General features: G+C 45.7%; 1 pseudogene; it reads left to right on the forward strand.

Annotated features, from left to right (window-relative positions):
* The first annotated feature begins 12,303 nt into the window (after window positions 1–12,303).
* On the forward strand, window positions 12,304–21,481 carry LOC122704819 (annotated as a pseudogene).
* Window positions 21,482–24,816: the final 3,335 nt, after the last annotated feature.

Genomic DNA, 24,816 nt, shown 5'->3' on the forward strand with positions numbered 1-24,816 from the left:
CCCTCGGCGGAGGCCTCATCTGGGAAAGCAGGGGTCAGAGACTGATTACCTTTAGGATTGACTGGTTTCATTTCCTTGCTCTATAAGGGACTCTCAAGAATCTTCTCCAGCACCACTATTCGAAAACACCAATTCTTTGATGCTCCCCATTCTATAATCTCACATCTGTACAAGACGCCTGGAAAAAGCAATGGCTATGACACTACAGACCTTTGTCAGCCAAGTGATGCCTCTGCTTTTTAAGACACTGTCCAGGTTTGTCATAGCTTTACTTCCAAGGAGCAAGTGTCTTTTAATTTCATGGCTGTGGTCAAGGCCCATTGTGATTTTGGAGCCCAAGAAAATAAAATCTGCCACTCTTTCCACTTTTCCTCCATCTATTTGCCATGAAGTGATGGAACTGAGTGCCATGATCTTAGTTTTTTGAATGTTGAGTTTTAAGGTAGCTTTTTCCTTTTCTCTTTCGCCCTCATCAAGAGGTTCTTTAGTTCCTCTTCCCTTTCTGCCATTAGGGTGGTAACATCTTCATATCTGGTGTTGTTATTTCCCCCAGCCATCTTGATTCCTGCTTGGGATTATCCAGCTCAGCACTTTGAATGATGTGTCCTCAGTTCAGTTCAGTGACTCATTTGTGTCCGACTCTTTGCAACCCCATGAACTGCAGCACTCCACGCTTGCCTGTCCATCACCAACTCCAGGAACCTACTCAAACTCATGTCCATCGAGTCGCTGATGCTATCCAACCATCTCATCCTCTGTCATCCCCTTCTCCTCCTGCCTTCAATGTTTCCCAGCATCAGGGTCTTTTCCAACGAATCGGTTATTCCCATCATGTGGCCAGAGTATTGGAGTTTCAGCGTCAGCATCAGTCCTTCCAATGAATATTCAGGATTGACTACATTTAGAAATAACTAGTTGGTCTCTTTGCAGTCCAAGGGACTCGCAAGAGTCTTCTCCAACACCACAGTTCAAAAACATCAATTTTTCAGTGCTCAGCCTTTTTTATAGTCCATTTCTCACATTCATATATGATTACTAGAAAAACCATAGTTTTGACCAGACAGACCTTTGTCGGCAACGTAATGTATCTGCTTTTTAATATGTTGTCTAGGTTGGCCATAGCTTTTCTTTCAAGGAGTAAGCGTCTTCTAATTTCATGGCTGTTGTACCCATCTGCAGTGATTTTGGAACCCAAGAAAATAAAGTCTGCCACTGTTTCCCCATCTATTTGCCATGAAGTGATGGGACCAGATGCCATGATCTTAGTTTTCTGAATGTTGAGTTTTAAGTCAGCTTTACTACTCTCCTCTTTCACTTTCTTCAAGAGGCTCTTTTTTTCCTCTTTGCTTTCTGCCATAAGGGTGGTGTCATCTGTGTATCTGAAGTTATTGATATTTCTCTGGCGATCTTGATTCCAGCTTGTGCTTCATCCAGCCTGGCATTTCACATGATGTACTCTGCATATAAGTTAGATAAGCAGAGTGACAATATACAACCTTGACGTACTCCTTTCCCGATTTGGAACCAGTCTGTTTTTCCATGTCTGGTTCTAACTGTTGTTTCATGACCTGCATACAGATTTCTCAGGAGGCTGGTAAGGTGGTTTGGTATTCCCACCTCTTGAAGAATTTTCCAGTTTGTGTGATCAACACAGTCAAAGGCTTTGGCTCAATCAATAAAGCAGAAGATGTTTTTCTGGAATTCTCTTGCTTTTTCTATGATGCAATGGATGTTGGGAATTTGATATCTGGTTCCTCTGCCTTTTCTAAATCCAGCTTGAACTTCTGAACGTTCATAGCTCAGGTACTGTTGAAGCTTAGCTTGGAGAATTTTCAGTATTAATTTGCTAGCATATGAGATGAGTGAAATTGATAGGGCATTTCTTTCACATTGTCCTGGAGAATTTTGAGTATGACTTTGCTAGCATGTGAGATGAGGGAAATTCTTTCACATTGCCCTTCATTGGGACTGGAATGGAAGTGACATTTTCTAGTCCTGTAGCCACTGCTGAGTTTTCCAAATTTGCTGCCATATTGAGTGCAGCACTTTAATGGCATCATCTTTTAGGATCTGAAGTAGCTCAACTGGAATTCTATCACCTCCACTAGCTTTGCTTGTAGTGATGCTTCCTAAGGCCCATTGACTTCACATTCCAGGATGTCTGGGGCTAGGTGAGTGATCGCACCATTGTGGTTATCTGGGTCATGAACATCTTATTTGTATAGTTCTTATGTGTATTCCTGCTTGTCCGCAGGGGTGGAAATTCCATGGAATTGATAGAGTCAAGAAACAAGGAATCGCTCTTTTCTCAGCTTGCCCTGTGTGATCCTGTGGCGCCCTGACCACACTGCTCTCTGCCAAAAATCCCTTTCCTCTATTCCTTCTCCAAAGGTGGCCTGTGACTAACATTAGCAAATGACCCTGGAGCCTGGTGACTGATACATAACTCACAATCAGCTGACCCAGCAAAGCCCAGCCTTGTGTTTTGTGTCTTTTCTTACCCAACCAGGTCCATAAATCAAAGTCCCCAAAGAACATGACTGGTTCACCCCTTCTCAAAGCCTGCAAAGCTCCAAGGTCTTTTTTCAGCATCAAAGAAGGAACACATCCCTTAAATCCAGGTTAGCCGCAGCCACCTGAATCTCACTCAGCCAAGCATTCCCTGAGGAAGGAGGAAGACACTGCATCTAAGTTGCCAGAAGTCTGAGAAGTAAATGTTCCTTGGTGTGAACCCAGGTCGATTTGACCAAGTTTCCCAAGGGTCTGTGTTGTGTGAATGAGGAGCCAGAGCTCTGGGGCTGCTGAGCTGGGAGTGAGTCAGGCACCACCTGCGTGATGGACTCCAGGGGCTACTCCAGCTGGGGCTGCCCCCACTGTGCCTGGAACCCAGCAGAACCAGCTCCAAGAAGGCAGGTCGCTTATAGAATCAGAGCCAGATTTGTGGGTCAAAGGAAAAGGAACTTTCACTCTGGTGCCTGCAGACCTCTGAGAGCTGTGCAGCAGTAGATGCAGTTGATGACATTTCACTTCCTGGAGCTCTCCCAGCCTGAGAACCAGAGGACCTGGGCCCCAGTACTTCCCAATCCCACCTGCAGCCTTAGAGTGAGTCATTCACCCAAGGGTTTGTTTTCCCACCTCTTGGATGAGGGAGACTGGACTTGCTCCAGAACACTTGCTCCAGACTGAAGTTCAATGTCAATCAATGGACAAGTGGCTCAGAGGTGCAAGTCACCAAGGATGCTGAGGCTGCATCTGGTAAGAAGGGGGCCATGACTGCCTGGTGATGTCCATGGATCCTGGTCTCAGAACAAGGAGTGGTAGACCACTTGGACACAGCTGCTGTGACACGGAGGACCTTGAGGCCTTGCCCCCTGGAATTTTCTGCCACTTGGTTTCTGTGGGTTGAGATCAGGTAGTTATATAGTCAGAAGTTATCAAATGGGAAGGTTGTAGATTTCAGCAGAAACCTACATTGGGCTGATGAATCAGCTCTCCTAAAAGAATTCTGGACACAAGATGCAAGAAGATTCTTGGATACATTTCATAGTATTTTAAATACTTTTTTGAATAGGTCATCTTTTGGATGACCTGCCATGTTGCTCTCTGGCTTGGGATGATGCCCACAGTTAGAGTGGAATCAAAGAGCCCCTGGGGAAAGCTGACACTTTCCCTGTGACTCACTAGCAGTGAGTATAGTTCTATCCCCTCCATGTCTGGAGCAGGAATTCCAGCAGGAAGGAAGTGTCCTGAAGCAAGCAAGTTAAGCAAGTTTAACCAGAAGACCCAGGCAGGTCTTGCCCTCTGGTAGGAACCACTCTTTTCTCAGTGCTTCTTCCTTCATAGGTCCTGAGCAACCTACCCACCTCTTGGTGACGAGGTTGTGAACTCCTCCACCCTTCCCTTCAGTCTACCCCCACAGCCCCACTTTGGCTTCCTCCCCACCCAGGCCCTGCCTATCACCTACAGATAGCACTAAAGAAGAGAAAACCAGGGAGGGGGCGGTCCAGTTAATTCTTTCTAATAGTGACCACATTCCTTCTTTCTCCAGACGCTGTCCTGAATCATCAAGATCTCCAGCTGGATGACTAATCAGCTTAGCAGAGGAGTAGAGATGCAGATAGTGGTGGGGGTAGAGTTGTCGGGTGTGGTGGACAGTTTTCAGATGACAGGAGAAGAGCTGGAATAATGAGCATGTGTATCTCCAACCACTCTGTCACTGGGGGCCTGCCTGAATCTGCTATCTTGAGCTCCACAGTGTATCACTAAAGACAGAAACTTCAAAACAGACTTTTGGACTCTATGGGAGAAGGCGAGGGTCAGATGATCTGAGAGAATAGCATTGAAACATGTATATTATCAAGTGTGAAACAGATTGCCAGTCCAGGTTGGATGCATGAGACAAGTGCTCAGGGCTGGTGCACTGGGATGACCCATAGGGATGGGATAGGGAGGGAAGTGGGAGAGGGGTTCAGGATGGGGAATACATGTAAATCTATGGCTGATTCATGTCAATGTGTGGCAAAAACCACTATAATAGTGTAAAGTAATTAGCCTCCAACTAATAAAAATAAAGTGAAAAAAAATGGACATTTTGTAAATTTCTTCTTACAAAATGGTTTCAAACATGCCAAATACAAGAAAGAATCGTGTCATGAACCCTGTATTCCATCATTCAGCATCAATAACTACAAAGCTACTCTTAGTCCCACAGGATGTCATAGACTGGAGACTATGCAAGATCAAGGTGGTGGACAGTAGGTTCCTGGTGAAGACATTCTTGACTTGCATCAGTTCTCTTCTTGCTATGTTTTCACATGTGGTGTGGGAGGGTAAGGAGGAAAAGGGAGAAGAGAGAAAAAGAGGTAGAGGCTAATCTCATCATGGCGGCCCCACCATCTAAACCCCGTGACAACTTCAGTTCAGTTTAAGTTCAGTCACTTAGTCGTGTCCGACTCTTTGTGACCCCATGAATCACAGCATGCCAGGCCTCCCTGTCCATCACCAACTCCCGGAGTTTACTCAAACTCATGTCCATCGAGTCAGTGATGCCATCCAGCCATCTCATCCTCTGTCATCCCCTTCTCCTCCTGCCCTCAATCCCCTCCCAGCATCAGGGTCTTTTCCAATGAGTCAACTCTTCACATCAGGTGGCCAAAGTATTGGAGTTTCAGCTTCAGCATTAGTCCTTCCAATGAACACCCAGGACTGATCTCCTTTAAGATGGACTGGTTGGATCTCCTTGCAGTCCAAGGGACTCTCAAGAGTCTTCTCCAACACCACAGTTCAAAAGCATCAATTTTTTGGCGCTCAGCTTTCTTCACAGTCCAACTCTCACATCCATACATGACCACTGGAAAAACCATAGCCTTGACTAGACGGACCTTTGTTGGCAAAGTAATGTCTCTGGTTTTTAATATGCTATCCAGATTGTTCATAAGTTTCCTTCCAAGGAGTAAGCATCTTTTAATTTCATGGCTGCAATCACCATCTGCAGTGATTTTGGAGCCCAAAAAACTAAAGTCTGACACTGTTTCCCCATCTATTTCCCATGAAGTGATGGGACCAGATGCCATGATGGTAGTTTTCTGAATGTTGAGCTTTAAGCCAACTTTTTCACTCTCATCTTTCACTTTCTTCAAGAGGCTTTTTAGGTCCTCTTCACTTTCTGCCATAAGGGTGGTGTCATCTGCATATCTGAGGTTATTGATATTTCTTGTTCTTCATCCAGCCCAGCATATTGTGTTATACTCTGCGTATAAGTTAAATAAGCAGGGTGACAATATACAGCCTTGATGTATTCCTTTCCTATTTGGAACCAGCCCATTGTTCCACATCCAACTGTAACTGTTGCTTGACCTGCAGAGGTTTTTCAGGGGCAGATAAGTAGGTCTATTATTCCCATTTCTTTAAGAATTTTCCTGTTTGTTGTGATACACATGTTCAAAGGTTAATGTAGTCAGTGAAGAAGAAGTGGGTATTTTTCCAGAATTCTCTTGCTTTTTCTATGATCCAATGGATGTTGGCAATTGGATATCTGGTTCCTCTGCCTTTTCTAGATCCAGCTTGAACTTCTGGAATTTCTTGGTTCATGTACTGTTGAGGCCTAGCTTGGAAAATTTTGAGCATTACTTTGCTAACGTGTGAAATGAGCAATTGTGCAATAGTTTGAAGATTCTTTGGCAGTGCCTTTCTTTGGAACTGGAATGAAAACTGACCTTTCCAGTCCTGTAGCCACTGCTGAGTTTTCCAAATTTGCTGGCATATTGAGTGCAGAACTTTTATAGCATCATCTTTTAGGATTTGAAACAACTCAGCTGGGATTCCATTACCTCCATTATCTTTGTTCATAGTGATACTTCCTAAGGCCCACTTGACTTCACACTCCAGGATGTCTGATCTGTATTTGAGCTCAGAAAATTTTATTGGAATATTTCATATGCAGATATATATCTCTTATGATACTACTTCAAGAGGCTCATATTTTCCTGTTGCCTCACTTTGGTAGATGTTTGAATGCAGTGAGTTATGATGGTGCCAACCTCAGGAATCCATTATGAACATCCCCTTCTACATTTCACTATGGTTTCAGCATCCATCGTAGACCTTTGCCTAGAACCACTTCATGAGAATGTTTCAAAATAGTGCTTTCCTGTTTTTATCCCTCCTTTGAATTTAATTCCTGAAATTCTCCCATAAAAATAAGATTCCTTTTACTGTTTGTAGTTACATGAAATGTGCTTCATAGATACAAAAACAGCTTCAATATTGATGATAATTTTCCTTTCTCAGTGCTCAGAATGGTGAGTTGGTGCCCTAGCAGTCTGTCACAGTGACAACCTAGATGTTGTCTATTAACATTTGGACACCTTTGGCCAGCTTAAAACTAAATATTAAAAAACTAAGGTCATGGGGTCTACCCCTGTTACTTCATGGCAAATAGAAGGGAAAAGGTGGAAGCAGTGACAGATTTCCTCATCTTAGCCTCTAAAAGCACTGTGGATGGTGACTGAAATCATGAAATCAGAAGACGATTGGTTCTTGCCAGGAAAGCTATGACAAACATAAACAGTGTGTTGAAAAGCAGAGACATCACTCTGCTGACAAAGGTCCATATAGTCAAGGCTATGGTTTTCCCACTGGCTACATATGGTTGTGAGAGCAGGACCGTAAGGAAAGCAGAGTGTCAAAGAACTGATGACTTTGTACTGTGATGCTGAAAAAGGATCCTGAGAGTCCCTTGGACAGCAAGGAGATCAAGTCAGTCAATCTTAAGCAAAATCATCCCTGAATATTCATTGGGAAAAAATGATGCTGAAGTTGGATCTCCAGTATTTTGGTCACCTGTGTCAAAGACTGACTCATTGGAATAATCCCTGATCCTGGGAAATATTGATGGCAGAAGGAGAAGAAAGAGTCAGGGGATGAGAGGGCTGGACGGCATCACCAAGCAGTGGGCATGAACTTGGGCAAACTCTAGGAGATGGTGAGGGACAGGGAAGCCTGGCGTGCTGCAGCTCATGGGGTCACAGAGAGTTGGACATGACTGGGCAACTGAACAACAACATTGCCATTTGAAATTTCTGACATTTATGCATTTAATTTATTTCAATCGATTGCCATTTATGCTAAAATTGTCCCACTTCTGGCCTCTCCATATGAATTCCTAAGCTTTCTGTCCAGGCCCCACTGGTCTTTGAAGTCCCTCAACTTTCTAGTCTTTCAAGATTCCCAAGATAATTTGGTGCATTTCTTTATCCAGTCCTGAAATCGCACGTCTCGTTAAGAATCCATGGATTGTCTAGTGGGAAATGCATTTAGAGGCTACCTGTTAGACCTCAGGATAGTCATTGCTATCAAGTTGTCATTGTTTCTAGGCTTTACAGTGGTCAGAGCAGGAAGTAGAGATATTCCTTAAGAAAAATAAAAAGAAATATAATCAGTTGGTACAAACTTATGTGCCGTGGTCCAGCCTCATCAGGATCCAGGGGTACCCTCAGGATGAATGGCGTTGGTGAGAGAGAGAGAGAGAGAAAGAGCAAGAGACCAGACTCAGGGTGTGCAGCAGAGTCTGGCAAATCTTTATTTTTTACCGTAGCTTTTATATTCTAAGTTAGTGCATTTTTAAGAGGAAGATAGTTTAATATTACATCAGCTTGTCCTTCACAAAACCAGAGTGTTTTCTGCACACTTCTTTTTTTTTTTTTTTTCATTTATTTTTATTAGTTGGAGGCTAATTACTTCATAATATTGTAGTGGTTTTTGTCATACATTGACATGAATCAGCCATGGATTTACACGTATTCCCCATCCCGATCCTCCCTCCCACCTCCCTCTCCACCCGATTCCTCTGGGTCTTCCCAGTGCACCAGGCCAGAGCACTTGTCTCATGCATCCAGCCTGGGCTTGTGAGAGTCTTGTACATTATCTTCTGGCCTTGGGGCCTATTGACATTTTATGACCTAGGTGAATGCAAAGCTGTTTTCCATAATCTATTCTTTGTTGAACACAAAGGTCAGTCCTTTTGCAGAAGTTATCAGTTAAATTTATCTGAAAGGTTTACCACACAAAGACTCTGCAGCTCCGGTGAGGCAGACCCTGTTTAGCATTCCTGGTTAAAATTAACAATTCTAAACTCTTATTTTTCTAAATATTTAACTATCACCACTGTTAGAATAATATTTTTGTGTTCTCTAATAGGGTTTCCTCACTCCCGAAGGGCTCTGTGCCTATTAGGGCCTTTTGTGTGATCAGGTTCTTTATGCTGTTTATGATTAAGGTGTTGTGAGCAGTCATGTGCATTAGTATGCATTCGCCAAGCAGGCTAGAATGCCAGCAAACGGGTCTAAATTGAAATACTCCTTTCATCCTGGATAATCTTATAGGATACCACCAGCCAGGGGACATATTAACTAAAGTTCTAAGTTGATTCTGTTTGGAAAGAGATCGGGGAAGGCCTTCTACCTGTGTCACAGAAATTAGGGAGTAGTCTAATATAGCAAGCATCAGAAAGACAGAGATCATCTTTAAGGTGAGCGCTGGGGCAGCTTTTCGAAATCCCTGAAGTCCTGATCTACCTTGCTTGTCAGGTCTTCTCCTCATGACCTTGTCATGGGTGGGATCTTGTGTGCTGGCTCCTGGCACTTATGATTTCAGTTCAAGATGTAAGACAGCAGGGTTTTAATTAAGCTTCTTTATGTTATGTGGGAACCTCTTTTCTCTAACCACTGAAAGTCTTACTTCAGAACATTAGCTGTAATTACTGACTTGCTTTAACTTATAACATATATATGATGCTGTCACAATAATAGAAGCAATATCAGCAACAATAAGTTGTCGAATATAGTTTCAGATTCCTTTCCTTTTTTTCTTTTGGTTTTCTTTGGTTTTGTTTTAGATGGCCAGTAATTTTATTCGTCCTTAGAAGATATTCCACTCTGAATGTAGTCATAATTCTGAGTTTTAAAGCCACTTAAGTAATGTTTGTTATGTGCAGCTAGTCACCAACCTGATACAATTATACTTATTAGGCTTTGTCCTCAATTTAACTGATGTGATTATCTATCTCTTGATTTGGTAACACATTTGCATCATTGGATATCAAAGTATAAAACAAGAAAAATCTCACTCCCCTGTCCCTCACCCATAAATTACATTTTAGTAGTTTTTGGTTAATTTTCCTACTCGTTCTAAATGAAAATAGACATATATGTGTATATGGAAGAAACAAACTATAAGAACCTTTTTGAACTCTCTTCTTTTAAAAACTAAATAAACAGTGCACTCTGAAGAAGTCACCCAATCCACTCCTCCCTCCATCTACATTATACCCAGTTGTTGAGATGCCCTGTGCCTTATTCCACATTTCCCTGTGGATGGTCACTTCTGGTACCTTGCTGATATTTTACTTTTAAGAACAATATGCAGTAGATAGTTTGTTCACATGGCTTTTTCTATTTTCACCAGAGTACCCTTTGGATACATCCCTAGATGTAGAATTGCTGAGTTAAAAGGCAAGTTCAGTTCAGTTCCTCAGTCATGTCCAACTTTTGTGACCCCAGGGCCTGCAGCATGCAAGGCTTCCCTGTCCATCACTAACTCACAGAGCTCACTCAAACTCATGTCCATTAATCAGTGGTTGGTGATGCCATCCAACCATCTCATCCTCTGTCATCCCCTTCTCCTCCTGCCTTTGATCTTTTCCAGCATCAAGGTATTTTCCAATGAGTCAGTTCTTCCCAACAGGTGGCCACAGTATTGAAGCTTCAGCTTCAGCATCAGTCCTCCCAATGAATATTCAGGACGGGTTTCCTTTAGGATTGACTGGCTTGATCTCCATGCAGTCCAAAGGACTCTCAAGAGTCTTCTCCAACACCACAGTTCAAAGGGCATATATGTATGTCATTTGTCAGATGATGTCATATTCCCTCTGCTGGGATTTAACCACCAAAACTGAGTTTGAACAATGTGCAAAAATGAGGGTTAAGACACACTGCCCCGTCTATACACACCTGGTGACCAGGAGAGGTTCCTGTTTTACCCATGGGACAGTCCTGAATAGGTATCATGCAAGAATAGGCCCTGGGAGTCCTGGAAGGAGTCATAAAATATGATCATCTTTACCTTGGCTGCAATAGTTTTGTCTTCTTTGGTTGGTAAGACATTTCAAAATTATTTTTTTGTATGTTTGTTTTGGCAGACAAAGTTTTTCACTGTATATACCCTACTGGGAAATTTTATCAGAAATATATCTATTATTTATCTTCAGCAGTTAAATTTGTCAGTTTATATGTCCCCAGTGATCTTTCTTTGTAAATAAAAAGAAAACTAACATGTTTAATTAATTTATTTATTTGTTTATTTTTATAAAGTCAAGGAAATTTATTTCCTGAGGTCATGACAGGAAGCAGGCGCGGCCGCAGCTGCGGGCTCTCCCGGGCGGGGGGCGGGAGCTTGGCCGCTGTGCGGGGAGACTCCGAAGCACAGGCTCCTTAGTGTTCACGAGATGCTGAGCGCAGGGCTGGGCTGAGCCGGGGCCGCCGGCTTCCCCGAGAGACCTCAGGGCGGGCGGGATCGACACGTACGCGGGGTCCAGCCGCTGGGTCAGAGTGAGACGGACCATCGCGGGGCAGGTGCTGCTCCCTGGTCATTATCGCTTGGGGCCCCACAAAGCTAACATGTTTAGTATGCATTCAGTCTCTTTTTAAATCACCTAACTTGAATTAAATCCCTCTCCATCCCAACTGCACTCCCACCTCTAGGCCAATAATAAAACTGCATGGAATGAAGGCTGAACTCAGCACACCATTGTGGAGGTTACGTTCCCACTATATTCTTCCGGGGGTGGAGTGGGGGCAAGAATTAGTTGCTAACATTAAAATCAATATATTGTACATAAATATCCAACCTTCTGATTCTCTTGAAAACATGGCCAACTGGCCTGCTTTCCAGCATGGTTGAAGTGGAGGAAAGGCTGCTGCCAGTGGTCAGGCCTGTGCTGCCCAGGGTCCAGCATGGCCACTAGCCCTACTATCATTTCTCTTGCCTCCTGGTGCCATGAGTTTGTGAGAACTAGACCGCTAGCTTGCAGAAAATAAAGACTACTTTTGTCTTGATCAACTTTGACTTTGAAGCCTCTAACTCAGAACCCAGCACACAGTTCTTCCTTGTACATTTGTTGGATGATATAAAATATCTTGTGGACATTTCTTCCAATACTGAAACCATGCAATTGAAGTACTGCTCTGCCCTAAATCTTTGATGCAGACTGACATCACAGGTGCCCCTGATCTCTGCCATTAGACCCACTTCCTAAAGCCAGTTGTATGTCCCTGGGGTGTCCCTGAAGTCTTCACTTTGCTATTTGATAGCTTGTCCTCCTAGCAATCTCCTCTTCAACTGAGGACCACAAACCACACCTCATGAAGTGGCTAGGAAGACCACGTGAGATGATGAATGGTAGCATGGCCCCTAATATTCATTTTTATGGTGTTCTTAGCAGTTTCTCCAAGTTGGCAAGTTTCCCCTACTCTTAGATGTCCATGCAGATCAGTGTGGTTTTTCAGGCAAGTGACAAGGAAGAGATTACAGTATAATTCTCTGTATTCTGAGAACCTTCAAACTCCACTCACCAAGGACACTGACGGAGGTAAGATTTTACTGAGAGCTGTGTATTTTTATCAAATCCATTTTTGGCCTAAAGGGGGCAATTATGGCAGGTCAGAGCTTATATAACAAGGAGCACCTGGTCACCACTACATGCTAAGAACCCAAACTTCCCTGAGTACTTGGAGCCAGGAAAGAAGCATGAAGTGGCTTGTGCTCCTCAGGCTGGTGGCCTTCTCAGAGTGCATAGTCATGTGAGTATGGGGACTGTAAGCCGCATCATTTTCCTTTCTGTGATTTTTCTTTTTGTCTGATTATTCTTCCACCCATCAGGATTAGAAGGGAAAGGAATATTTCTCTGACAGTGTTAAAGTTCATTTCTTACTTATTGACAAGTACCTTGCTATAGGAACTGTGGTCCCAGGGTCTTGGCATAGATTTGCATGGTTGCACAACTCTTGGGGTCCAGTTATGTTGTGACCTGTTGAAAATGTAACTCCTTGGAATTGTTCAGTGCACAGCTAGTGCAGATGTAGGTGTGGTCCTGTAGAATAGCACTTTTCTACATTTTATTCAACATGTCCTCTCTGTTCTCTTTCTGCTTCGGTGTATATGCCTATGTCTGCATCTCTGTATCTCTCTCACCTATGTCTCCATCTCTTTGGAAGCCTCTGTGAGTGCAGAACTCTCTGTGTTGTTTTCTTTCCTTTTAATTTTTCTTTTGTCTTGTCCTTCCTTCTCGAGCCTCTTAATTCCTTATTTTCTTCCCTATCTCCTGGATTCTTTTTTCAACCCTCTCTTCTATTTCAACATGGAGAAGGATAGAGCTGCTTAAACATTGTTTTACATCTGACAAGCAGTGTAACCACAGCCAACTCACAATCTTCCTGCATTTCAAATTCCTCCCCTGTAAAAAGAGGATATAGTGGGATGAGAAGGATATAGTGGGATGGCAACAGCAATGCTAATGATTTTCATTGTTGAGACTTCCTATTTATCAGGTACTTTTTATCCATCGGACTTCCCTGGTGACTCAGACAGTAAAGTGTCTGCCTACAGTGTGGGAGACCTGGGTCCAACCCCTGGATTGGGAAGATTTCCTGGAGAAGGAAATGGCAACCCATTCCAGTATTCTTGCCTGGAAAATCCCATGGACAAAGGAGCGTGGTAGGTTACTGTCCATAGGGTCGCAAAGAGTTGGACATGGCTGAGCGAGTTCACTTCACTTCACTTTATATCCATCACTTCAGTTATCCCCCAAATATTTTATTTGGAGGGTGGGAATTGTTACACTCCACCTTTTGACCAAGGGAGAGACTGAGACACCACATGGTCATATGGCTTACCAAAGATTATGGAACAGAACCTGTATTCAAACGTATGTCTTTGTCATGGTACATGCACAAAATTCTGATAATAAGGTGACTGATAAAAATGATTGGAAAGTACACAGTGCCATTACAATGACATTTATACCTTAACAGACACAGCTAATTGTTGCTTCTTCTTTGTTTTTTTTCCCCAATGCTTGGTGAAAGAATACTTCTAACGAAAATGAAGACCATGGGAGAAACTCTCAGTGAAAAAAAACTGCTGAACAGTTTCCTGAAAGAACATGCTTATAGACTGTCCCAGATTTCTACTGATAACTCAAATATAACTTCTGTACCCATGAGGAACTTCCTTGATGTGTGTTGGGGGGATGGTGCTCCACATGCTGCCTGGGATGTGGCCTAGCATTGGAGTTCTTCTGGAGGTGGCAGGTGGGATGTTGGGGCTGGGGCTCCTTCAGGAGGCAGAAGCACTGGGAAACAGGGACCCCACCCACAGGAGAAGGCATTCTCATCCTCAACTCTTGGTCTGTGGTGACTGGGACCAGCAATGACCAGGTGGCAGGTAAACACCCATTTCTGTGTCAAAGATGTGTCATTAGTCTGAGGGAGATTGCTCCTTCTGAACTAAGAGAGCCACTCAGTTACAGATGAAGGGTGAGCCATCTCTGGTCAAAGGATAAAGCCAACTGCAAAGCAAGAGTGAATCCCCAGGCAGAGGAGTTCAACTTCCACAGATGCAAGAACCACAGCAGTAAATGTTACTGAACCCCTAATCTGTGTCAGGCCATAGGAATCTAACACTGTGGTTATGTTTATTAGATTTTTTAAGGACTCATTTTGCCTTCAAGAATGCCCAGGCCAGCGTGAGAAATAGGTAAAGAGTAAATACATGCCAAATGAGAGGGTCAGCTGTGTGGTGTTGATTGGATATGGTCTGAGTTTAGAGGGAGTGGCTAGGGTTGATCAAGGTGGACCTCCTGGGGAAGGATGTGCCCAGGCTGGATTTGAAGAGGAGACTAGAGAGCTCCTCAAATGAAGGTACTAGGACTTCACTGGGGTCACGTGCTTGTAGCTCTGGGCTTCCAATGCAGGAGGTACTGCTTCAAAGCCTGATCACAGGGCTAATACCCTGTATGCCACATAGCACAGAAAAAAACAAATGCAGGCACCTCTGTGACAAAGGCTGTGAGCTTCACAGTGGTTGGAAAGTGATCTCAGGAGACATGTGACACCCAGAGGGAGGAAGCAGTGTGGGAATCAAAGGGAGCCAAGTCTGCACTGACCAAGCCCCTTTTGGTCCCCATAGTAGTCCTATGTGGGTAACATCACCATTGGCACAGCCGCTGAGGAGTTTCAGGTTATCTTTGATACAGGCTCATCTGACTTGTGGGTGCCCTCCATCTTTTGCAACAGTCCATTGTGTTGTGAGCACAAGAACCTCCCAATCCATCCATCTTTTACTTCCCTGACACCCCTTACTCCACCTTTGGCACCTGTATGACCCTCATCTCTCATGTCTGCAGATACACGCAATGCCTTCAAATATTACGAGTCTTCCACCTATCAGGATATGAACACGCCCTTCAGCATCATCTATGGAACTGGGATAATGAAGGGATTTCTTGCTTATGACTCCATTTGGGTAATGTGGAAACAGAAACTGAGTCAGGACTGACTACGGGGTGACTGCTGCTTACAAAACAGTTGCAGGACCAGCTGGCAGAACCCATCCTTTTCTAACTCCCATAGATATTGGCCATCTTACCCACAGGATCCTGTCCCTGGGGAGACAGTGCCTGTGGTGACAGAGAAAGTCCCAGCTTAGCTAACCCAGAGAGTGCCTTGGGGTGTGGACTTGCAGCTCCCCTGCTCATGAGCAGCTCAAGGTGCATTTTTATGGGAGCAAGAAGAGGGGAAAATATCACCCGTTTTTATATTCTCTGACTGTTCCAGGCACTTTCATGGTAATAACTTGTTTAATCCTGCAATAACCCCACACAGCAGGTACTCTGATAGGCTCATGATACAGATGAGAAGACTGAGGTGTAGACAGCAAGGGCCTTGCTGAGGTCACATATGAGGTAAGCGTTGGAGCTGGACTGGCTTGTCAGGACTGAAGCTGATGTAAGATGTTTGGGGACAGGATAAAACTAATCTGGGGACCCTGGGGGTAGTCAAGCACTTGAGATATCCAGGCTGGGAAAGAAGGAAGCCAGAGATGTTGTGGGGCCTAATAAATGGTTTCTCACTCCAGGGGCCTTTCAGAGTCTAATAAAACCTTCGGCCTGCCTCCCGCAAATTACCACAGTAGTTCCCCTCTCTCTTTTACTCTCTCTCTCCCATACACACTCACACAAAGACACACATATCCCCAAAGTGTATTTCCCAGGAGGTTATGTCATAAGAACCCTGCCAGCAACATTGTGTAACTGGCGTCTGCCATCCTGGGCAGATGCAGAATCCAAAATACATTGCAATCAATTCAGTCCATTTCTGTCATCAGTCATAGTGACGCCAGTAGAAGGCTCTCCTGCTCTCTACTCTTTTTGTCCTGAAAGGGGCACAACTGTGTACTGACCTGAGTCTCTTGGTTGCGCCACCTGGACAGAGGGCTTGAGGCCAATTTGACAGAAGAGCAGATGTTTTAAAATCCACAGCCCACACAAATAGAACCCAACTTTCCCTCCCATCATGCTCTAACCATCTGAGGTCCATCGAGGACACAGCTTAGCCTCAGTTCTTCTCTGAGGATCTAATGGCAGTGCACCCCGGCCTAGTCCCAGCCCCACTTCCTAAATCTTTATGTGGGAATACTCTCTTCTCCACAGATTGGGGACCTTGTTAGCACTGACCAGCCATTTGGCCTAAGCTTGGAGCTAAACAAGTTTGACAATACACCCTTTGATGGCCTCCTGAGCTTGGACTACCCTGACATGTCCATCATAGGAACCATCCCCATCTTTGACAACCTGAAGAAACAAGCTGCTGTTTCTGAGCCTGTCTTTGCCTTCTACTTGAGCAAGTAAGTCTGAGCTGGATAAGCCCCTCTCCAAATTAACTGTAAGATGCTTTCCGTTGCACGAAAATTATAGAACACTTGATACAGAAGTATCCTGAGAGATAAACTAACCCAGGATAACTATGGCCCCAGGGCCTCACCTGGCTTCACCACTGGCTTTTATAAATAAAGTTTTATTGGAACACAACTGTGCCCCTGGGCTCAAGAGAAGTGGCTTTGTCTAGGGGTGAGGAAAGGGGAAGACCAATGGAATGGGTCAGGATACAAGTTGGAGGAAAAGGCAACAAGATTTGCTGGTGGATTTGATATGGAAGGAAGGAGAGGGATGGCAGAAATCTTTCCTTCCTCACTGTCTGTTCACTGGGAACCAAATACTGGCTGCCCAACTTTCAGGAGCCAGTGAAAAATGGAAGTGTGGGAGCCCTTGTTCAAAAAGTATTGGGAATTTCAAGACAGGGATAGCAGAGGTGGGGACCCTAACCATGGGGCCCCATGGATAGCACAGGTCACAGGCCAGTGAAGCCAGCCCTGGGTGACCAGAAGCCACACTCTTGGTGCTCTCAGTCCTTGATTTTTCTGAAAAATGACAAGTTGGGCAAGGGGAAGGCCAAAACCCTTCAGCACACTGTCCTCTGAGGGTATATCTGAGCACTCAGGTCTCAGGAGGTCCAGGGTCTCTGCAGAAGCCTGGGTGGGTGGAACCTGGCCAGGTCACTCAGCTTCTAACCTCTGTGCCACTCATTAGCCAGTTACCAGCCTCAACCTGGTTCTCAATCCCTCCTAAGCTCAATCTCTGCATCTGTAAATAGGGAGCTCATTAGGGCCTTGATGGGTGGACAAGCACAGCCCTGATAGTGCTGTTGTTACTGTCCCCCAAAATTCCCCTTCTCTCTTGTCTCTACAGATGCAGGGGGAAGGGCAGTGTGGAGATGTTTGGTGGTGTGGACAAAGGCTACTACCAGGGAGAGCTCAACTGGATACCATTGACCCAAGCAGGTGACTGGTGTGTAAACATGGACCGGTAAGCCTCTCACTTTGAGGGTAACCTCAAGCGATGCTCCCACATCTATACAATGACACAGGTAGACACACACAAATGCACTCGCAGACATACAGTCAACGGACATATATACCACCCACAACAACACATGCAGACACAGTCAGTCAGGCAGTTCAGTCACTCCGTCGTATCCGACTCTTTGCAACCCCATGAACTGCAGCACGCCAGGCCTCCCTGTCCATCACCAACTCCTGGAGTCCACCCAAACCCATGTCCATTGAGTCAGTGATGCCATCCAGCCATCTCATCCTCCGTTGCCCCCTTCTCCTCCTGCCCTCAGACACAAGACACATACAAATACACAAGCAGGCACATATCAACACATAGTCTGACACATAAAAACACACACAGGCATAGATAAACATGCATAGCCAGTCAGAGACACACAAGCACACACACAGAGCCACAAAGGAATATACACACAAATAAACACACAAACACAAAGATACACAAACCACCCATGGATCCATAATCACCCCAGTCTCCTCACCAGGTCTTTGACCAGGGTGCTTCACAGGGTGCAGAGAGGCCTTTGCAGCTGGGGGAGGACTGCACCCCTGAGTGTGAGGTGGGGAACATGGTTAGAGGACTTTACAGTGTAGTAAAAAGAGGATTAGGGAGAATTTCCTCAGCCTGAACAGAGTTATGATAAGATGACCAACTATCCAGAGCTACATGGGACCAAGGAAGTTCTCAGTACATATAAATGTTAGTTTAAAAAAAGGAAAAGTCCTGAACAAATGGGGAAGTCTGGTCTCCTTAGGGAGAAACTAGTCAGCAGTGGAGAGAGGTTGGCCAGAGTCCTGAGACCTACAAGCGACTCATAATAAAAGACACCCCATGTAGCCATAGCTACCTATTGCCTACCCCAGGCACACAGTGCAGCAGGTGCTATAACTGAGGGAATCAGGAAGGTGGGATACAGAAATGACTTGAGAACAAGGGGCAATAATTGATGGGTTTCTGTGTAACACCCTCAGACAAATGCTGGCCTTTCCTTTGGAGTTCCCCTGGGCTAGTCAGTTATCACCTGGCCAGGGCCTCAGTGTCTGAGCTGGGTGAGTGAACAGTGCTGGGAGACACCCTCTCCCAGGACAGCCGGTCTCCCCTACGCCTCTGAGAATCTGCTGCCCCTGGGAACCTCCATCTTCACTTTGTGTTTGACCCATTTTTGTTCGACACTGGATACAGCTCTCTGGATGATCCTCATTCATTATTTTCAGTCTTCATTCACTCATTGAACAGACAAACACTGGGCATCCACTGTGTGCCAGGCACTCTAGTGAGGCAATGAGAATAAAACTCTCCCTCACATCTGAGAAGGCAGATGTGCAAGGAATGACTCAGTCACATAGTGAACTGTCACTTTGGTACATGCTAGACATGAGGAAGGGTCTACAGAGAGTGACCAAGACAGGAGACTGATACACACTGGGAGAAAGACTTCCCGGAAACCATGACAGTTAAGCTGGAATCTGGAAGATGAGAAGAAATTAGCCACTCAAAGGGGAGGAGGGTCTTCCAGGAACGGAGACCAGCTTGTGTCAAGGTACAAAAGAGCCTGGTGTATTCAAGTACTGCATTCAAGGATGTTAAGGAAGGTGCTGTGATCAGAGCAAAGGAACAGTCAGGGCAAGAGATGAAGAGTTGTTCAGGAAACAGGCAGTAGGGGAGGGGGCAGCTCTGGGGAGATTCAGAGGAACATTGACACCGGCTTTGCCCTGATGTCTCAGCATCTCCATGAAAAGAAAGGTCATTGCTTGTTCTTGTGGATGTCATGCCATTGGGGACACTGGGACATCACTGATCGTTGGCCCAACAATGCTGGTCAATAACATCCAGAAGCTGACGGGGCCACACCACGGGCTTCCAAGGTGAAGGGTTATGCCAAAGGGTCACTCCCAGTCTCCACACACAACAAGGACATCCAGGGCCAACCTCTCTCCCCCTCTCTCTAACAGCACTATGTTTCGTGTTTTGCTGTCAATACCCTACCCTCTCTTATCTTCATCATCAACGGCATCAAGTACGCAGGGCCAGCTCAAGCCTACATCCTTAAGGTGAGGGGACAACCCTGAGGTGTGATTCTCAAATTGGAACTTGCAGGAACCCTTGGGCTGCAGCTGGGGGGAGGGCGCCCTCTGCAGGCCATCTCGCACTATTGCAGATGCTGCTGAGCCCCTGAGCCCCTGTGGCTGGGCCAGAGCCTCCCACAACACCAACCACTTGCGAGTAAAGGCCCATCTGGGACACTGATCATCCTGAAATAAATGTGGAGACGCCACACCATGCTGGCATGGTGGGAGTCATAAGGAGAGGGGAACACTGAGGTCCTCAGTCCACAGACAGCTTCAATTCAATCCTCAATTGAATCCTTCAATTCAACCCTCAGATGCATGAACACGGAATGTCAGCTCCAGCAGTCCCTGAAATAAGCCATGTGACAAGGAGAATGGCTGGGGACCGTCCCAGTGTGCTGTCCCAGCATAAATCAACAGTCTCCCTTCCCTCCTCAAAGTTTTCCTGGTTTTAATGATAAGTTGCTTGGTTACCCTAGTTCCTGGCTGCAACTTCCCCTTGCTAAGCCCAGTTCCCCCTCTCTGAGTTAGAGTACAAGGCCCCTCGGTGGGAAATTGGATGCTAAGGTGGATAAAGGGCGCACAGTGGCTGCTCAGCCCCAGCACAGGATGGAGGCTTCATGTCAGCTCCCTGTGGGAGTTCAGAGCAGGCTGATGGGCTCAGAGAAGGCTGTGAGGAAGAGAGGGAATTTCAGTAATTCTAACCCCGCAGTTCATGGAGCCATAAGGAGACCTGCTGGGTCTAGGCTAATTTACACTGGATTCCATGGAAATGGCATCCCAAGGTCCTCTCAAATGGGCCTTGGGAGCAGATTAGTGGTGATGAGGGCTACGGACCAACCAGTGGGGGTGGAGCACCAGAGTACTTCACCCATCCAAGCCTGGAGTGGCCAAAGAGGGTGAGTGTGGGTCCAAGGAATCTCCCCAGAGGGCCTGAGCGAAGTCCTAAAGAATGTGTTGTGAGCACTGCTATGAATGTATTTAAGATGGATAACAAGCAACAAGCTACGGAGTAGGACAGGGAACTCTGCTCAATGTTATGTGGCAGCCTGGATGGGAGGGGTGTCTTTGGAACAAGAATACATGGATATGTATGACTGAGTCCCTTTCCTGTCCACCTGAAACTCAAAATATTGTTAATTAGCTATACTCCAAAACAAAAGTAAAAGTTAAACAAAAAAATATTGTGGGGATGCAGGAGAAGAACCAGCATTCTCTGCAGAGAAAACCTGGGCCAGGACTCAGAAGGAAAGAAGCAGAGTGAGGAGGACTATGGGACACTCTTGTTCTTTTCTAAACAATTGTATTGAAGTGTGGCTGATCTTCAGTGTTGCCTTCAGTTCTGTTGCACAGCAAACTGACTCAGTTACACACATCCAAAAATATATTTTCTTTTTCTTTTTCTTTTCATTACAGTTCTATCAGTGAATACTGAATATAGTTCCTTGTGCTATACACTAGGACTTTGTGGTTTATCAGTCCTCTGTGTATTGCTCTGCTTCTGATAATCCTAAATTTCCCATCCTCCCATCCCCAACTCCCCTGCTATATGGCAACCACATGTCTTGGCCCTTTTCGTTTTTGGATGAACCCTCACATCCCCAGCTGCTGAGAAAATCACCTGATACTTTACCAAAAGAGGGAAATAAAACCAAGAAGTGTGCTGAGTCTGGATACTGAGAGCAGCTGCAGGTAAGGGCTCAGGCTGACTGGTGTGTGTCTCTGACTCCCCCAGGATTCTCGAGGCCACTGTTTTAGCACCTTTCAAGGGGGCACAGAGGAAGATAACAACTCAGAGACCTGGATCCTGGGTGATGTCTTCCTGTGGCTGTATTTCTCTGTTTATGATCAAGGAAATGACAGGATTGGCCTGGCTCCGGCAGTGTAAATGCTTGGACTGGTTCAGGAATCAGTCAGGCCTCTCCTAACACACACTCACTCTCCCTAGGGCAATTCTGCCCAGCGATGCTGGTGAACTGTGTTTGGTGCTCTGCAAACCCTATTCTCAGTAAAGAATAAAAAGTTTCACTCTTAGTGGTGCTAAAACAAATGGGTGCCTCTGTTTGGGTCTGGGAGGTGCATAATAATCAGGGAGCATCTAGAACCAGGTCTGAACCACTAGTGAGAGGAGCCCAGCTCCAACTGCTTTCAATAATTGCAAGCTCTAAAGGTGCCCATGAACAGCAGAGGGAGATGCAGTCAGTGTCTATGGGCTCTTTGAATGGATCAGGCTCTGTGCTTGTGAGATTAGAGTGGCCAGGGAAGGCCTGCCTGAGGGAGACACATTTGAGATGATGCTAAATGCTGAGACGAAGCCAGCAATGCAAAAAGCTGGGAGGAAAACATTCTAGATGTGAGAAATAGTCACTGTAAAGGCCCAAGGTAATCAAGCTTAATGAATGGCTACTTTTCCACTTCCAATATTGCTTTAATGCTTGGAACTTGGGCACAAGTCACCAACCAGGACCTCGTTATATACTTCACTTGTGAGTTACCAGTGATGAACCATCTCATGCTCCCCAGAAGGGAGACCCTGGTGCTGTCAGAGCGCTGAGTCAGCCCTGGGCCTAGGGCCAATTACACAGGCTGGTTATCACCAGGGGCATCCATTCCCAGGGGCATCACCAGTGACTCTGGCTATCTCTGTGTGCTTGTCCTCAGGGGTGGAAACTCCAGGGAACTGATAGAGCCAAGAGACAAACAAAACCTCTTGTCCCATCTTGCCCTGTGTGATCCTCTGGTCGGCTGACGACACTGCTCTCTGGGCAAAATCTTTCTCCTGTTCCTTCTCTGAAGGTGGCTTGTGAATAAGATCAGCTCCTGACCCTGAAGTCTGGTGGCTGGAACTCAACTCACAACCAGCTGAGACCCGGAGATGTCCAGCCTTGTCCTGAGTGTCTGTCCTTTTCCTCCAACCAGTTCCATAAAGCAAAGTCCCCCAAGAACATGACTGGTTCACCCGCTCTCAAGACATTCAAACCTCCAAGATCTTTTTTGAGCATCAAAGAGGGAACAAGTCCCTTGATTATAGGCTTGTCTCAATTCAAACCTCACTCAGCCAGGGGTTCCCTGAGGAAAGAGTAAGACACGGCATCTAAGTTCTCAGAGGCTGAACATGGAATGCTGCTTGCTGTGAATGCAGATCCATGTGCCCAGTGTCCCGAGGGTCGGTGTTGTGTGAATGAGGAGCAGAAGCTCTGGGCCTGCAGAGCTGGGAGTGAGTCAGGCACCATCTGCATGACTGCTTCCTGGGGACACTCCAGCTAGTGCTTCCCCACTGTGCCTGGAACCTAGCAGAACACGCCCCCAATAGTGCTTTCCTGCTGCTACAAGAAGGCAGGTGTTCTGATAGAATCACAGTCAGACTTGAGGGACAATGGGAAAGGAACTTCCACTCTGGTGCCTGCAGACCTCTGAGAGCGGCCTAGCAGTGGATGCAATTGAGCTTTCTCTCATCTTTCCCTTCCTGGAGGTCTCCTGGCCTGAGAACCAGAGGTCCTGGTTGCCAGATCTTCACTAACTTACCTGCAGCTTTAGAGTGATTCATACACCCCAGGATTCAGTTTCCCATCTCTTGGGTGAGGGAGACTGGACTTGCTCCAGAACACGTGTTCCAGACTCAAGCTCAATGTCAATCAGTGGACAAGTGGCTCAGAGGTATCTGTTACCAAGGATGCTGAGGCTGCATCTAGTGGGCAGGGGCCATGACTGCCTGGTGATATCCATGGATCCTGGACTCAGGACTGGGAGTGGAAGACTATTTACCACATGGCTGCTATGAGATGAAGGATCTTAGACGCCTTGCCCCCTGGAACTTACCACCATTTGGGTTCTAGGGGATGAGATCAGGTAGCTATAAGTCAGAAGTTACCAACTGGGAAGGTTGTAGTTTCCTCTGCAGAAACCCGAGTTGGGCTGATGAACTGGCTCTCTGAAAGGAACTCTGGGCACAAGACCTGCCAGGACGCTTAGATAAATTAGGAAGTATTTTAAATGCTTGGATGAGCTGCCATTTTGCTGCCCAGCTTGGGATGATGCCCATAGTTAGAGTGGAATCAAAGGGCCCCTGGAGGAAGCTGTCCCTCTCCCCATGACTCATTAACAGTGAGTACGGCTCTACCCCCTTCATGTCCAGGGCAGGAATTCCAGCAAGAAGAACATGACCTCCAGTAAGGTTAACCAGAAGACTTGGGTGGATTTGTCCGTCTGGTTGGCACCATTCTTTTCCCAGTGCTTCTTTCCTCCCTCCTGGATGCTGAGCAATCTGCCCACGTCTTGGCTCCTGGGTTATGAACTCCTCCTCCCTTTCCTTCCAAATGTGCCCAGAGCCCCACTAGTGGCTCCCTCCATACCCAGGCCCTCTCCCTCACCTGCAGATGACACTAAAGAAGAGAAAACCAGGAAGGGGGCTGCCCAGTTCATTCTAAAAACATCCCCATTCCTTCCACCTCTAGGCCCTGACCTGGCTCATTAGAGTCTCCAGCTGGATGAACAAGCAGGTTAGCAGTGGGGTGCAGATGGGGGTGTGGGTGGGGTTGTTGGGTGTGGAGGATGGGGATCAGATGACCGAAGAGCTGGATAAAGAGCAGGTGGGTCTCCAACCACTCTTTCATTGGGGGGCCTGCCTGAATCTGCTTTTCTTGGGCCCTGCAAAGTACCACTAAGACAGAGCCTTCAAAATGCACCTTTTGGAAATTGATTACAAAATGATGTCAAACATAATATAAATAAGAAAGAATAGTATCATGAACCCTGTATTTCATCATTTGGCATCAATAACTACAAAACTAACCTCTGAGTCCCACAGGTTGTCATAGAGCGGAGGCTAGAAGTGCAAGTCAAGGTGGTGGACAGTCAGGTTTCTGGTGAAGATACACTTCTTGACTTACATCAGTTCTCTTCTTTCTATGTTCTTATGTGTGGTAGGGGAGGGGATGGAGGAAGAGGGAGAATAAGAGAGAAAAAGGGGGGAAGTGTTTAATGCCATCATGAGGGCCCCACCATCAAAAACCCATATCAACTTAATTACTTCCCAAAGACCCTACCTCCTAATACCATCACATCTGGACTTACGGATTTAACGTCTGAATTGTGGGCAACAGAATTCAATCTATAGCAGCTATGCAGATCTCTTTTCAAATCAAGACAGACCGTCATTTAATTTCTTTTTTCTTTTGCTATTTATTCATCTCTGCTGAAGTATTTTAAGGAAAAGGTTACCAT

This window comes from Cervus elaphus, chromosome 2, assembly GCF_910594005.1.
Source record: "Cervus elaphus chromosome 2, mCerEla1.1, whole genome shotgun sequence".
In the NCBI taxonomy this organism is placed as follows: Eukaryota; Metazoa; Chordata; class Mammalia; order Artiodactyla; family Cervidae; genus Cervus; species Cervus elaphus.